The sequence below is a fragment of the Dreissena polymorpha genome, chromosome 4 (assembly GCF_020536995.1).
Source record: "Dreissena polymorpha isolate Duluth1 chromosome 4, UMN_Dpol_1.0, whole genome shotgun sequence".
Taxonomy (NCBI): domain Eukaryota; kingdom Metazoa; phylum Mollusca; class Bivalvia; order Myida; family Dreissenidae; genus Dreissena; species Dreissena polymorpha.
In genome coordinates, this window is record NC_068358.1 from 111,984,709 (window position 1) to 112,000,138 (window position 15,430).

General features: G+C 34.1%; 1 non-coding gene across 1 annotated transcript; it reads left to right on the plus strand.

Annotated features, from left to right (window-relative positions):
* The first annotated feature begins 10,955 nt into the window (after positions 1-10,955).
* Positions 10,956-11,037, plus strand: Trnas-aga (transfer RNA serine (anticodon AGA)). Its single transcript has one exon. It is a non-coding gene; the product is annotated as a tRNA-Ser (tRNA).
* The last annotated feature ends 4,393 nt before the right edge of the window (positions 11,038-15,430 follow it).

Here is a 15,430-nt window from a genome sequence, read left to right on the forward strand (position 1 = left end):
AAAAGATGTTTTCACTAATTATTATCATAGCCACACGCTAACCACCTGTGTGTCCAGCACGTGTGCCGGGAGAACAGGGATTAATGTATTTTTTTTGTTAAGCTCTATAATATTTATATCCAATCTGTATGAAAACATGTCGGTGAACATTATTCCGGTGTTAATTTTTGAAAATATTGAGGCATTCGTTAATTATGGATCTAAAACGGACATTAATCCGCAAAAAAAAAACACCGGGCATATTGCATATTAGATCGGACACATGAACTTATTTCAAAAGAAAGCAATAAGAAGTTTTCAATTCTACATGAGTAAGTCTCGCTGTGCACGATTACGCTCTTACTGCTCGTATATATTTGACTCTTGGCAAATACCTTGTGTTTATTTTGCTTAATCTAAATTGTGTCATGCATCTATATGTACTTAAAGCAAGCATAACCAACAGCTCTTTCATGTGTGAAAGAGATTGACACGAAATACCTACCCATCTATAATAAAGTTTATATGTGCACTTCAATATTATAGTTTTATAGCATTTTATGTGGTGCAATATAAAGTACTCTAGTAAATTTGAAAATTATGTAATCGATTTCCTCTACAACATACATGCATAGTTCCAGATAACTTTTTCAGCAAAATCTTGGTTTACACTCTATAAAAAATCCAGCTTAAAGTCTCTATTATTTAATTCTTTTTTTCAGGTAAGTATTAATTTTTGGCACATCCGCATTTAGGTTATAGTCTAAGAAGAGCTCAGACAATTGCCGGGTTACAGCAGACTTTTTGCGATAAAAGGACCAGATAATGGAAAACGTTCGGCTTTTCGACTGTTGTAAAGATGGTCTGTTATTCATAATAACGTTAAAGTGCTGTTGATTTCATAATTGTAATGAGGGCCTAGACGAGTGGGAACTCATTGATAAAGTGTTTACATTATATGCATTGATATTGAGTTTTACGCATGATCACACATTTTGAATTCTTATTTTATTTTTCCAATGTGTAACCGTACGCACAGAATTTAAGTCTACTTTTTTACTAAATTTAATTCAATTTTTTACGACTTTAAGCGTCTTATCTGGAGCTCTGCATACATGCATTAGTAGCATATATTGAAATATATCCATAGACTTTCTTTGGTTATTGAAGGTAAATTACTGTACAAAAATTATGGTTAGTCATTAACCAAAATAAAGTTAAGTCTACAAACACGCGGTTAATTTCGGTTCAGTAGCAAATATCTTACAAAGGTGCGCAACTTCTCCTATACCATAAAATTTCCGTTATACGCCGTAAATTTCCGTAGTCCTCCGTAGAATTTCGGAATGACTGTCAATTGACATCATTGTATCATGCATGATAGTATGTTGCTTTGTGCTTGGGTGAAACTCACATCTTGCCATCGCGTTAATTTATTAAACGCATTAATATTTGATTTCATTATGCACTGCGCCTATTGCACAAGTCTCTCTGCACAAACCAACATACACATATGCAGCATGCAATTAACGAACAAGAATGTTGCATCTGTACACATGCATGATACCATTAAGCAGAATGTAAATAGACATTGGACATCAGGCAAGATGTAAGTGTCATCAAGCATGAAAAGGTGTCTACATACTAATTCAAAGTACCATCAAGAATCATGACACAGTCACAAAGAAGGATGTAATATTTTACCTAAATACCCTTCCATACTGTGTGTTTGCTTAATTTCACTGAAGAACGTCTACTGGTAAATTTTACAAAAAAAGTGATAAATAAGACTGAGTAGCAATTTTTTCGGCGTTGCTGTTTAACGTCAAATTTGGCCTTTCAACGAACTTCTTAAAAGCCCATTGAATTTTAATAAAGAAGTTTCTCGCTTGTAGGTCCGAATGAATTAAATCAAATTTTGCAATTGGCAATTTGATAGAAATCCCCATTAAACATTGCACATAGCTTCTGAACTAAACAGGCCACATTGAACGCATTCACGATATCCAACAGCTCTCTTTGCAAAGACCTATCTAGTGTTTCTTGGCCGTGTAAGATCTTGAATTAGAAAATCGTCACCTAAACATCTACTAATAGAAGAGCATATTTTGGGGAAACAGATTCAATATGAGTATAAAACGTCCACGATCAATAATGTGTAGTTCGTTAAAGATATCACGGCAGTAGAAACATAGCACTTAAAAGAGACCACAATCTGGTACATTTGGTCAATTGTTGCGTCCGTGGCGGACAATACATTTTTAAAAAGAAAGCGTACAAAAAAGCAAACACAAAGTTCTTCGTAAGCTTGTTTTAATCTTAAAAAACACATAATCGACAGTCATTCCAGTCAAATACAATACTAACAATCAGCACTCTAGAGATCAAAATTGCGGATATTAATATTTAATTCAGGGATATCAAGTGTATCAAGTTCGAATTCCGGAAAAAATAGCCGGTAGTCTGGGGCATTAGGTCCCTTAAAGGGATAAAAGGTAAATCCCCGCCCGAGCCGTAGCTAATTGAATTATTGTAGTCTTTCTAGTTGCAATTTCTGGTGAGTACAATGCGGAATATTACGGATATTTGCAACATGTCGAAGATTTTCGAAAAGTAGCGAAGAGGTTTTCGTCAGTTAATATTCATGTCCGTGCCGGCCGCTAACTTATCAGAATCATTAAAAAAGAACCAGGAAAAATCGGTACCGATCGCAAATTTCCGGAATTCCGATAAAGCTTCAACATTATTTGTTCTCAGTGATCGCGTACTCGAACGAATCTGTCCCTACGCCTCCAACTCCCTTAAAATCTCATCGGACGTACATTGATCTCAAAATCTATCCTTGACGACTCAAATCATATTTCCTGAATAGTTTGGCCTATTGACGTCCCTGTAATTATAACAATGGTCTTTTGGATAAACAACGCTATGTTGTTGCAATATAATAACAGTTTAAAATAGTTACCGGTTTTCATTTAATAAAATGATTAAGTCATATTCGAGATTTCAGCGATTGCCAATATTTTGCTTTTGTTTCTCATAAGCATATGGTGCTTGGTATCTGCTATTGACTCCTATGTAGATTGCAAATATTACATAACCCTTACAGCGGCCGAGCGCAGATATCTGCACTTGGCCGCTAAAAAGAAAATCTTTGCGCATTAATTTAATTCAAATCTCATTATCATAATCAAAATCATCATCATCGTCGTCGTCGTCACTACTACCACCACCACCACCATCATCATCATCATCTTCTTCTTCTTCTTCCTCCTCCGCCTCATCATCATCATTAACAACAACAGCAACACCAACTTAACATCATCATCAAACAACAATAAACATCGGTAGCATACAATGTACTTCATCAACCATACATAATTATATGCGTTAAAACACCATAATAGAACAGCATGAATGAAGCTGTCTATTACTCTTTTATATTTCCTATACCAATAATTTTTTTTCGTTAATTGCAGGACTAGTTGAAATCTTCTATAAAAGCCCTCCCCCCCTACCAAACAAAAAAAAAATAAAAAATAATAATAATAACCCAGCAAACAACAATAAACATAGGTTAGTTAGTATACACTGTGCTTTAGCAACCATGCATAATGAATGTTTATGACTTCGGACCGTTGTGATCAAGTTTAAAAAAGCAAGATTGTATGTATGCGGCACACAACAAAAAGATAATTATAGTTTTATACCTTAAACGTAGTTCATCAAAATAAAGATAAGTTATTATCTATATAATACTTAAATTAGGTTTATAACGTATGCATATTTGTCTAAAACTTGTGAAATGTGATTCGTAAGCCGACGACAACATTATCATTCGGACCCTTCTCCCCACCTAACAATCGAGATTAAACACCTGTGGAGATCCCGATCTTATCAATGAATAAACCGGTTCAATGATGTCAAGTCAAATAAAGCATACTATTACTTTCCAAATAAATATCTATCAAAACATCTAAATTGATATACCTACTTAACTAAAACTAAACTTAAACGATTAGCAACAAAAATATATAAAGAAGAAGCAGGCAAAGTAGACAAATTAATTGTTACATATGTTTTCTCAGTCTCCCACTGTTGAACAATATAAATAGTATTTATCGCCACCCCAAAAGGGATCTTTATCACACGTTTGGCTCAACTAATATATAATTGTGACAGGACAAACTGTCAACAAATACCTTGTTAATTTTTTATACATAAGTCCATTCAAAAGTTAACTTCCAAGGAAACTGCGGCATGTTAAGACTGTTGATTATAACAAAATGTTGTTTAGTACAAATCAGTACAATAGCGTCTGTAATGTGGCCTATACTAATCCAGTTAAATAAAACTTTAATCGCAGAAAAGTTTAGATTCTTTACACCTTTAAGAAAATATATATAACAGTTCTTTCCTGTTTTAACAAAATGATACATTTAAAAATAAATTATGAAGCATCGCTAGCAATAGTAGAAAGAGAAGTAGAAGGAGAATTATTATAATAAGTAGCAGTAGCAGCAGTAGCAGCAGCAGTAGCAGCAGCAGCAGCAGAATCAGTAGCAGTAGCAGTAGCAGTAGCAGTAGCACTAGCAGTAGCAGAAGCAGTTGAAGTAGCAGTAGAAGTAGAAGTAGCAGTAGCCGTATCAGTAGCAGTAGCAGTAACAGTAGCAGTAGCAACAGCAGCAGAAGCAGCAGCAGCAGCAGCAGTAGCAGTAGCACTATCAGTAGCAGTAGCAGCAGCAGCAGCAGCGGCAGTGGCAGTTGCAGTAGCAGTAGCAGTAGCAGTAGCAGTGGCAGTAGCAGTGGCAGTAGCAGTAGCACTATCAGTAGCAGTAGCAGTAGCAGCAGCAGCAGCACTGGCAGTGGCAGCGGCAGTGGCAGCGGCAGCGGCAGTGGCAGCGGCAGTGGCAGTGGCAGCGGCAGCGGCAGTGGCAGTGGCAGCGGCAGTGGCAGCGGCAGTGGCAGCGGCAGTGGCAGTGACAGCGGCAGCGGCAGCAGTAGCAGTAAGAGTAGCCGAAGCAGTAGCGGCTTTTTGCTTTTTTTGTTTTAGAAGTGTTTGTCGTATAAGAAGAACGCAAGGAAGACAAATTAATTGTACAATGTGTTATCTTAGTCTCCGTTGTAGTAGTATTTGTTGTATCTACACAGCCATTTTTCAGTCACCCGAGAGACATGTTTTATAAGAGATTTAATTGTGGACCAATACATCGTGTATTAATATCAGTGTACCCACTGGGACACCACATGGGGCGAGGATTAACAGATAAACTAGGCCTTCAATTAATTATGCGCCAAGAGGCAAACAATACTATAACTAACTGATAATTTTAGGATTGGGATGTGTTTGTATCTTATTTGAAATTAGCTTGCTTAATTCAAAAACTAATTATAGCCTCATTATTATCACAAGAACATCATCACATATTCATTGTTCAATATATAATCATATCACCATCACAATATGCCAGAGCGTTAGTATTTATTGTGCATACTAATCCTACAGCAACATTTACAAAACTTATTACAAACCAACCACTCAAGCTTTAATTAAGATTGATTTCAATTTATATTATGACATACATTAAAGATCACTGTCAATTAATTAAAAAATAGCCTGATGCTTCGTACTCAGCGATTTAAATAAAAGAAACGTTGCGTACACATTAATTGGGGTTAATAAAAAAAGTCTGCAATTAAAATAATCTAATTTAAATAATACTAGATTTAGTTTCAAATTGTCGCTCAAAAAATGTATCAGTTATATCAGTTACTAGGGAATCGATTTGTTTAATCTCCGCAATCCAATAATAATTATGGTGTTTGTATGACAAATTAATAGCTATTCGTCATTGAATGTATGATACTCATAAAAATATTGAAACAATAACCACAACAACAACAACATGTGTGATTATGTATATATCTTCTTCAGATACTCTGTGTCATACTATCAAAATTATCCTCATAAGATTCATAATAATAAAATATACACTATTGCAATCTTAGTAAAAACCAACTTAGCCGTTATGCGAATGATTTTATGTTCAGTATGCGTGTACATTTCAATATTATATAACAACAAGTGTTCACAAATACCCATGTTTAATAAATATTAAAAACATGAGAACCAATGAAGGTATTGCATTTTAATAGACTAGTTTTACCGTGTGTGTACATTCATATAAAATCTTTTGAAAATCACATATAATCACAAAGATAATGTCTTTAGGTTTTGCTATTTCTAATCGATTTAAACACCATAAAACCACCGTATTTTCTCTTACATTCTAAATTTTCTTACATTTCCTTTTTAAGCCAAAATATTTATGTTTTCATGATACTAAATTTTCGGACATACGGATTTTCGTACAGTCAGTTAAACAGCGCTATTTTATCAGATTTTGGCCCTGTTTTTGCTAATCGGATGACCCTTCGATCATGCATTTTTACAACCGGATTAAAGTAATAAAACAGAATCATGCCTAAGGGCAATCGACCATTACATTTGCGTACTTGGGTAAATTACCTTGTAAACCTCTAATAAGCAATGGTTCCTTCCAACAGCGTTTGAAATGATATCGTATTAAGAAAGCCAAACGTTTATTGTTTTTACTTTTTATATTTTATTTCAGTTGATTGCAAAGCTGTTAAGTTGTATTTTTAAAGTAAAGAACGAAGGGAACAACACAATTAAATTATGTACATTGATGTATTATTTCTACTTCAATTAAATAATTGACAAACAAACATAACACACTTTTCTCTAAATATGTTTTGTATTTAAATTTTCCAACACGAAAAACAATATCTTTAAGTGACCGGAAACTTATAATTATTACGGCATATAGTAAAAGCAGAGTTGTCTGAACCATAAGTAAAATAAAAAATAAAAAATGACACAGCTTATTTTTCCCTCAAGTGTTAATGATAATATGGATAAACAATTAAAATACATAAAGTCAATTGTGTTGATTACTCGTTATTGAAATATTGCAATGCCAATTATAAGACATCTGATTAAAAACAAAATGTATGGTGGAATACCTAATCTGGAAATACAAACTAATGATACTATTAATGCAACAACAACAATCACATCTTTTCAAGCTCAATCAGAAAACTGCTACAGCTTTGTATTAACAAACATAAATATGTTTGTGCTTATAGATTTAGATAAACTTCAAATCTTTAAGCGTGCTATGAATTGAATATAATTTATATTTAAAAGTTTTGCTACTCTGTTGATAACTAGCAACAGCAATAAGGAAGATACACTTTTTATCATCTAATTTTATTTATATTTCATTGTTTATTTGTTTATGATCACAAGGATTGTTTGGATAACAGAGTGTGTCTAGATATACCGGTACCCTTATCAATATTTTTATGAATTGCAATAAAGCGTAGAAATTAAACAGGCCCTAATTCAGACACCATTTTTATAGGAATGCGATTATAGTTTCAATAGCAACTCGTAACGCTTTTTGGATTGAATGTGTAATGAATACTTTTAGCGACAAATTGACTTGGTCAAATACTGCATCTTAAACGGATAAATAAAATTGAAACCATTTATTTTCAATATTATCAACATTATTATTTAGTTATTAATACATTAAGCAGCAAACTCTATTAATCAAAAAGATTTGATATAACATCCGAATTCACTGCAAAAATGAGCTGAGCGATAGGTTTTACGGTTGTTGAAATTGTTCATGATGATAACGATGATGACGATGACGACGATGATGACGATGACGACGACGAGGAGGAGAACAACGACGATAACAATGACGATGATGATGATGATGACACTGATGATGATGATGATCACGACGATGACGACCATAACGATGTTGTTGGTGATAGTGACGATAATGCTGCTGCTGTTGCTGATGACGATGCTGCTGCTGATGATGCGGTGGAGGCGGAGGAGCAGGACGAGGACGAGGGCGACGACGACGACGACGACGACGACGACGATGATGATGATGATGATGATGATGATGACGATGATGATGATGATGACGATGATGATGATGCTGATGATGATGGTGATGATGATGATGATGATGATGATGATGATGATGATGATGATGATGATGATGATGATGATGATGATGATGATGATGATGATGATGATGAGATGATGATGATGTTGATGATGATGATGATGATGATAACGATGAAAACGATGATGTTGATGAAAATAACGATAATGTAAGTAGTAAATTAACTTATTAATTGTTATTATAATACAAAAGCACATGCTAATGGATCTGTATCCGCAAGGCGGTCAAATGAAAACTCACTTGGTATAAATATGAAAAATTGAATCAAAATATCATAATGCGGAGTGTTAAAATGTGTTCAAATCTAGCGAAATTGTTGCAGTACTTTTCTACCGAAACCAATGCTTAGCCCAGTTATTTTAAAATTATTTAAAAATACCACGATACACGTCAATTGGCTAACAAATACACTTGTAAGTTTTACCTCACTCAAAAACAGTATTTATTGAAGACAGAGCGTCAACAATGTCCGAGTTTCATCAACGGAGCTTAAGTACCTAAAGTACCTTTCCGTTTGATTTATCGCAGGATCCTGGGTCCGCACCCACAGTCTTTTAAAGTGTCTGCATTAAAAAAGATAATAATTGTTGTTTGTAATAATCTTTGACAGCTCATAAAAACATGTAAATCCTCAATTCGTAGAGTTTCAGTATGATTTCATTTATATAAAAAATAAAGACGGTTAACATATTTTATACACACATATATTAGTAGCTATACGCCGTATAACATAGGACATAATGTATATTATAAATCAAAGCGCTGAAGGCACCGAAGTTGTTCGCTGTTGTCGTCCTTGATTAGCTTGTTCGCATTGCATATGCTTATCATTGTGCACAGGCTAATCTTATTTGACGTGCATTAAGCCCCGTTTTTCATGAAAGCAGCCAATATGTGCATATTTTAATGATAAACACTAGACTGGCCAATGGCGTTCACAAGCTGGTATATACATTCACTGCTAGAGCAGAATTATTTGTCGTCTGCTGCAGACAGGCAGTAGTAATCGTTCCTAGCAGAGTGAGTTGTGGTTCTTGCCGTACTTAAGTCTTCTAAGCACCTACTGATATGCATTTATTACCCATTCTCTTGAAACGCCGACTAATAAAGTGCGATAAACCGCCTTTAAGCGCTTGGCACATTAACAAATAAGAACATTCCACTCCTAACCGAGAACCGACGTCTTTAATCGCGAAACTATTACCAGAAATTGAATACCGCCAAAAACAACAATGAGCTCACTTCGATTAAATATAAATACACTATATTCATTGTGTCCTAAGCAATCTAACATATAACCGAAAATACCAGCGAATACAGTATTATATATATCATCGGTCTTATATATCGCCTCAGACATGCGAGAGCGCCACGATGAGTGAAGAGTGTGTGTATCAGAGTTTGTTTACAGGTCCTACTGGCCTCTTCACGAGATTTGTGTAGCCCGACCTGAATGATGAATGAGTGTGTGTGTGTTTTTCGTTTTTATCGAGTGCACCGGGATTGTCTCCCATATGGCCATCGCCCCCAGAAAGACGTGTTAGTTGGTTACGGGGGATAGTGCAAGATACAGGAGACACCCCGTTCCAGGGGTGACCCTGGGTCTTTTAGTGCCCGGTGTATAGCACCTAGTACACTGTACCTCGGTTTAACGTCTCATGCGAAAGACGAGTTAGTAGGTTAGGTGCAGCGGGAGATCGAACCAGCGATCTCTGGATTGTGAAGCCAGTGTGTTACCACTAGACCACGGATCCGCTACAGAATGATGAATGAAATGGATGTAGTAACAATTATATGAACACGATATATCCGTACCAATATCCATGTGAGCACATACTAATAATAATTAATTTTTTAATCGCCATTAGCTTGAAAATAAACGTAAATAGATACAACAAAGACCAATTCGGAGACTTTAACATTTTAAATTACCTCCCCTGCAATATAAAATATATATGGAGACTCGCATTCTATGGAATATCAAAATCTCAATATATCTTTCTCCGATTTTTTTTTCTGGTAAAAATCATCTTAAATTTAGCTGTATATTCGTATGTAATTAATTAAACAAGAGTTATAAAAAGGCATCGCAAAAAATATCGCGTTTTACTTGAATAAGTTACCTTAAGCCTATCGGAATATCAAAAATACGTATATAATCAAAACGCGTTCCTTGCATAAGTGATAATAAAGCGCGTGCCCGTGCCACTCGTCCTCGAAATACTTACTAAATATAGTACAACGTATGTACAATCATTGCGACTAACTCAAACCTCAGTAAATAAGTAACCAGGATAAATATACGTTTAGGTAATTAAGGTATAAAACATACATATAAAAATTTACATGTTCCCTGTCTGCCGAACCCGATCCATGGACTATAGCCACAAGAGGTTCCTATGTACCTATGTAGCCGGATTGCGCCCTCAGAGCGCCTAACACCGACACAGATCACGCTACTCTCCGGTCAAACACAATACTACATAGGACTGCTGCCTTTGTCACCATATTATCAGAATCATTAACGTGCATAATGGAAACTTTCAACTGTCCTTTCACTTCATACATAAGCCTAATTATGATCGTTTATCGGAGTAACGGTGATTTCGATATCAGAGCCTTAAGGTAGCGCACATCTAATGATTTCCCGCGATTTATTTTACGATCATTGCCGATCTTCAATGATCGCTTATTTCCGAGAGATGCATTTTATTTTTTTCAAACTTCGAATTTTGATATATGTTTAACTTATTCATTTAGAATACATTATTTTCACTATAAATATTGACTTTGATCCAATTATCATCTGAAAAATACGATTTCGCGATTTCTTCAAAGATCGAGCGAGCCTTTTTACCTGTTTACTTATATATATCTAATTTAAGGTTACACAGATGTGATGTTGTCGTGGCCGAGTGGGTAAGGCGATGGATTAGAAATCTTTTGGGATTTTCCCGCGCAGGTTCGATTCCTGCCGACATCGCATACTTTTTGCGACGCGTTTTATTTCTTTTCTAACGTAATTTGATTTAATATAGCACATAAGCTATGTTTATTGTTAAATATGTTGAAAATTGTATGCACATCCTTCAATTTTAAAATTAAAACAACGTTATGGCTAAATTGATTAATTTACTGCTGAAAATACGAATGATGCATGTTGCATTTTTATTTTTATTTCAAAAAAAAAAGGTAAATCTGTCTATTTTTTTGGTATTTTTGCTGTATATAGTGTTTCTATAAAAACTAAGTTTAAAATATAACTTAAATATAACTTAAATGATACTATTTTGAATTTTATGACACTTTGTTTTTAACCGAACCAATTTTTACCTGGCTGAAATCACTTACATTTCATGGCGCTATTCCATAGATTAACATTTGCCAAAAATAAATGTCTGTAAAATAATACTTTCATCTTGTGTAAACTTTAAACACCTTTACTGCATCTGTACACACCAACTGCATGCCCATATTTGGAAATTTGAATGAATTATGGAACTTTTATATACCCCAGGGGTGAAAATAAACTGGAAAAAAGCCGAGCGTGAGGGTGGTTTTGAAAAAATCGGTTTATTTTTTTTTAAGCATGGAAAGCCTACCTACAAATTTGCATGTGGTTTAGTGAAATGATGCTGATTAGGAAAAAAATTAATTAAATTATATTTGGATATGTGCCCATTAGAGTTGCGCAAGCTTAAAAAGGTAGAATCACCGAAATTTCCGTTCTTACACGTTGTAGCATGGATCGGGTATTGAACACGATACACGTGTGTATTAGCACCCTACTGTAGTCCCGGCGGGGTGCTCGTTATCAACTGCATCAATACACCGGACAGCAACCAGGGGAATATCATATGAAAAAAGAACTATCATGCATGTTTGATGTGTTAAAAGTGTGTCACAAAATTTCCCTAACTGCCGATGTCGGCTATAATTTCGGTTTAAACATGCAAAGAAATTAACATATATATAATGTTATTGCCGGTATGTTATTGGACATTTTGTATGTCAAATGTTCATTATTTGTATTAAAATTAAGACGATGCTTATTTGCCAGAAAGCGTTTATTTCAAATTCAAATCAAGCAAAAATCATTCATAATACCAAAATATAAAACTAACAAAATGCCAACACTCTCGCTTAACGCAACGTTCAGAAGCACGCGCACTTAACAAAATTATTGCAACTAATGCAAGCTGTAATAATATGTGACTACTTGCTATACAACCAGTATCATGCGAAAATTGATTTTATTTAATTGTGGTTCCCTCTTTGAATTTATGTTGCCTGTCGACTTTTAGAATAATGTGTCAGTAAGAAATGTATTGCTCGCTCTACAACCAGCATCATGCGAAAATGGATCTTATTTAATTGTAAATCCCTCTTTGAACTTAAGTTGTCAGTCGACTTTTAGAATAATGTGTCAGTAATAAATGTTTTTCTTCAGTTTCACATGTTTTTTTAAAGAAAATTTAGTGAAAGATGCAAATGTGTCTTATTTATTTTTTTCTGTGTCTTCAATGTATCTTATTTATATGTGACTGCGTGCTTATTTTTTTTTTCAAGAAATGAAAGATGCAAATGTGTCTTATTTTAATTTTATCCATGTCTTAAATGTGGCTTATTTATATAAGATAAAATGATATACTGCCAGTGTCATGCAAAAAAGGATCTTATTTCTTAATATCCACATTCACGCTTTGTTCTTTATTAGCACCGTCTTTAATTAGGCTATCTCTATTTAAAGTACAGATTACTGTGAACTTAATACTTGCGCAACGGTGATGTTGATCCATTATCGTTGTTAATTTAAAATGTAGACAACAAGTTAGCAATTAATGATAATCAGTTATTTTGGAAGTAAATCTATTTTTTTCTGTACAGTAGCCAGGTGGATGTGTATTGAGCGGATAAGATAGGGATCACCACAACAGGTTTCTAATACACAGTATAGACTTCCCCTATTATTGTATTTGTTATTTACCTGATTGGAATAAATAAAGTGTTAAAGATCATTTCATGTGAAAAGCAGGATTTCTGACATAATTTCAATCGTTTTGCTTTTATACACAATTTCATGGAACAATGAATATATTGGCGCGATGGAACACAATTTATAAATCAAGCTGACAGTATAGTATCCGTTTTTAATTATGTGTAATTTAATTCGCATCTTTCCCTTAACTCGTTCAATGACACGTGAACTTATATCAATTATAAAACATTACGTGCATCATTAAATATTTTTTTTAATTATGAAAACATATTATATGTTCTACATGGTTTTGTTTAGTTTTTCTACTCAACCAGAGAGACATTATAAAACATTGTTATATATAAAGCGCTTTACTTTTCTACATTACATAAAGATATATCGATTTTTTGTTAAGTGTACGTGCTTGACATATTTATAAAAAGTCAGTGTTTATTTTTGTAATAAAATCGAAAATTGACATTTAATTTGATGAAATCCACATTGTTTAGCGGCCAAGCGCAGTATTCCGCTCTCGGCGGCCGATGGTGTATTGCAATATATACAATGAAAAGCTGGGTTTCTGACATAATTTCAATCGTTTTGTTGACGCGGAAGTGCTTTTTGGTGGCCAAAAATACTATTGTTCCCATTATTTAAACCTAAATCAGTATTTTTTTACACTTGAAGGTTTGTACAGCGGGGATTTCGGTACCGGCGCGGGTTTAGGTGCTTGTTAAGAATTACCGAAATCCCCGCTAAGAGGCAACATATGCTGATTTTTGCTTTGATTAAACATTGATAACTAAATTGCAAAAGTGTAAAGCATATTGTAAATAAGGTAGTACGATATCATTTGTTTCATCAGATTTGTTTGGAAATACTTTCTGAAGACTTATTATTACTATGTCATGTTATATTTACATATACTTTTGTGTAACCAATGTTTCAAATGTACATTTTACCTGTTTTACATTCGTTTACACATTTTTTACATTAATAAACTATTTAATAATGGAAAAAAATATTCTGATAAGAGTGTTTAAATGATTAACACTAATATGATTGTGTACAAATCAACATTAATGCAAAGCCAAAACCCAAACATAATGACATATAGACCCTTTAAGGCGTAATATGGGGGATTGGCGTAAACATGGGTGATTTCGGCTCTGGGCGTTCGAATGTAGCAGTACCGAAATCCCTGCTAATTATTTTCCAAAAGAAGTAACCGAATGGGAGATAATACATGTCACTGGTTGCTAATGAAAAAAAACACTATAATAATTTTGTTGACACTTGAAGGTTTGTACAGCAGGATTTCGGTACCGGCGCGCGTTTAAGTTCTAGTGTAAAATTACCGAAATCCCCACTGAGAGGCAACTTAATGCTGTCAAGAGTGCTTAATAATTAAACTTAATATCATTTTTTTGCACCTTAACATTCATGTGAAGTCAAAAACCATTCATACCGATGACCTATTGACCCTTTAAGGCGTAAATATGGGGATTTCGGTACTAGGCGGGCGAATGTAGAATTACCGATATCCCCCTTTCATCATCGCACATTAGTGTAACATAAATTTTAACACAATATATGTAGGGAAACTCATATGATTCGCGTAATGTGAAACTGATTATTATGCTATAATTCGACCACGAAACTTGACGTGACTTAATACCGGACATTATGGAATGGAGCTACACTGGCCGTATATGACATAAGACCCATTTTCGCATATTATCTTATCAATGCTTATATGAATTTGATTGCTATAATATAATGCGTATTCGACACGGAATTATTGTCAAGGTTTTCATTTTGTCAATATTTATCATAGCAGGGGACATTGCTGACATCAATATGGATACTGTTTTCATTTTCTGTCGAGAAATGATATGACTTATTATCAAGATTATTTTATAGTACGGTAGCGTTCTCTACACAAGTGAGATTTATTTGTACTGGTAAATTGCTCTTATACTCACCATTCGGACTCGACGATCGGCTCGAATAAAAATGTTAGTCGCTTAAAAGTACAAATTCATCATATTGAGCACGATTATTATTATAATTATTATTATAATAATAATAATTATTATTATTATTATTATTATTATTATTATTATTATTATATAGCATTTAGAAACTTAAACCTTAAAAAAATCCCATTGGGAAAAAAATCGCATGGGAAAAAATCCCATGGGAAAAACATCCCATGGGACAAAAATCCCATGGGATTTTTTTTTAAACACGATTTAACGCGTTGAAATCGCGATAATTGCTCATCATTTGTTAAAAGGTAGTGTTTCTGAAGGTTACATGAATAAATCTCTAAAAATCTGAAAAAAATCCCATGGGATTTTTTTTCCCATAAAAACATGGGATTTTTTTTCCATCA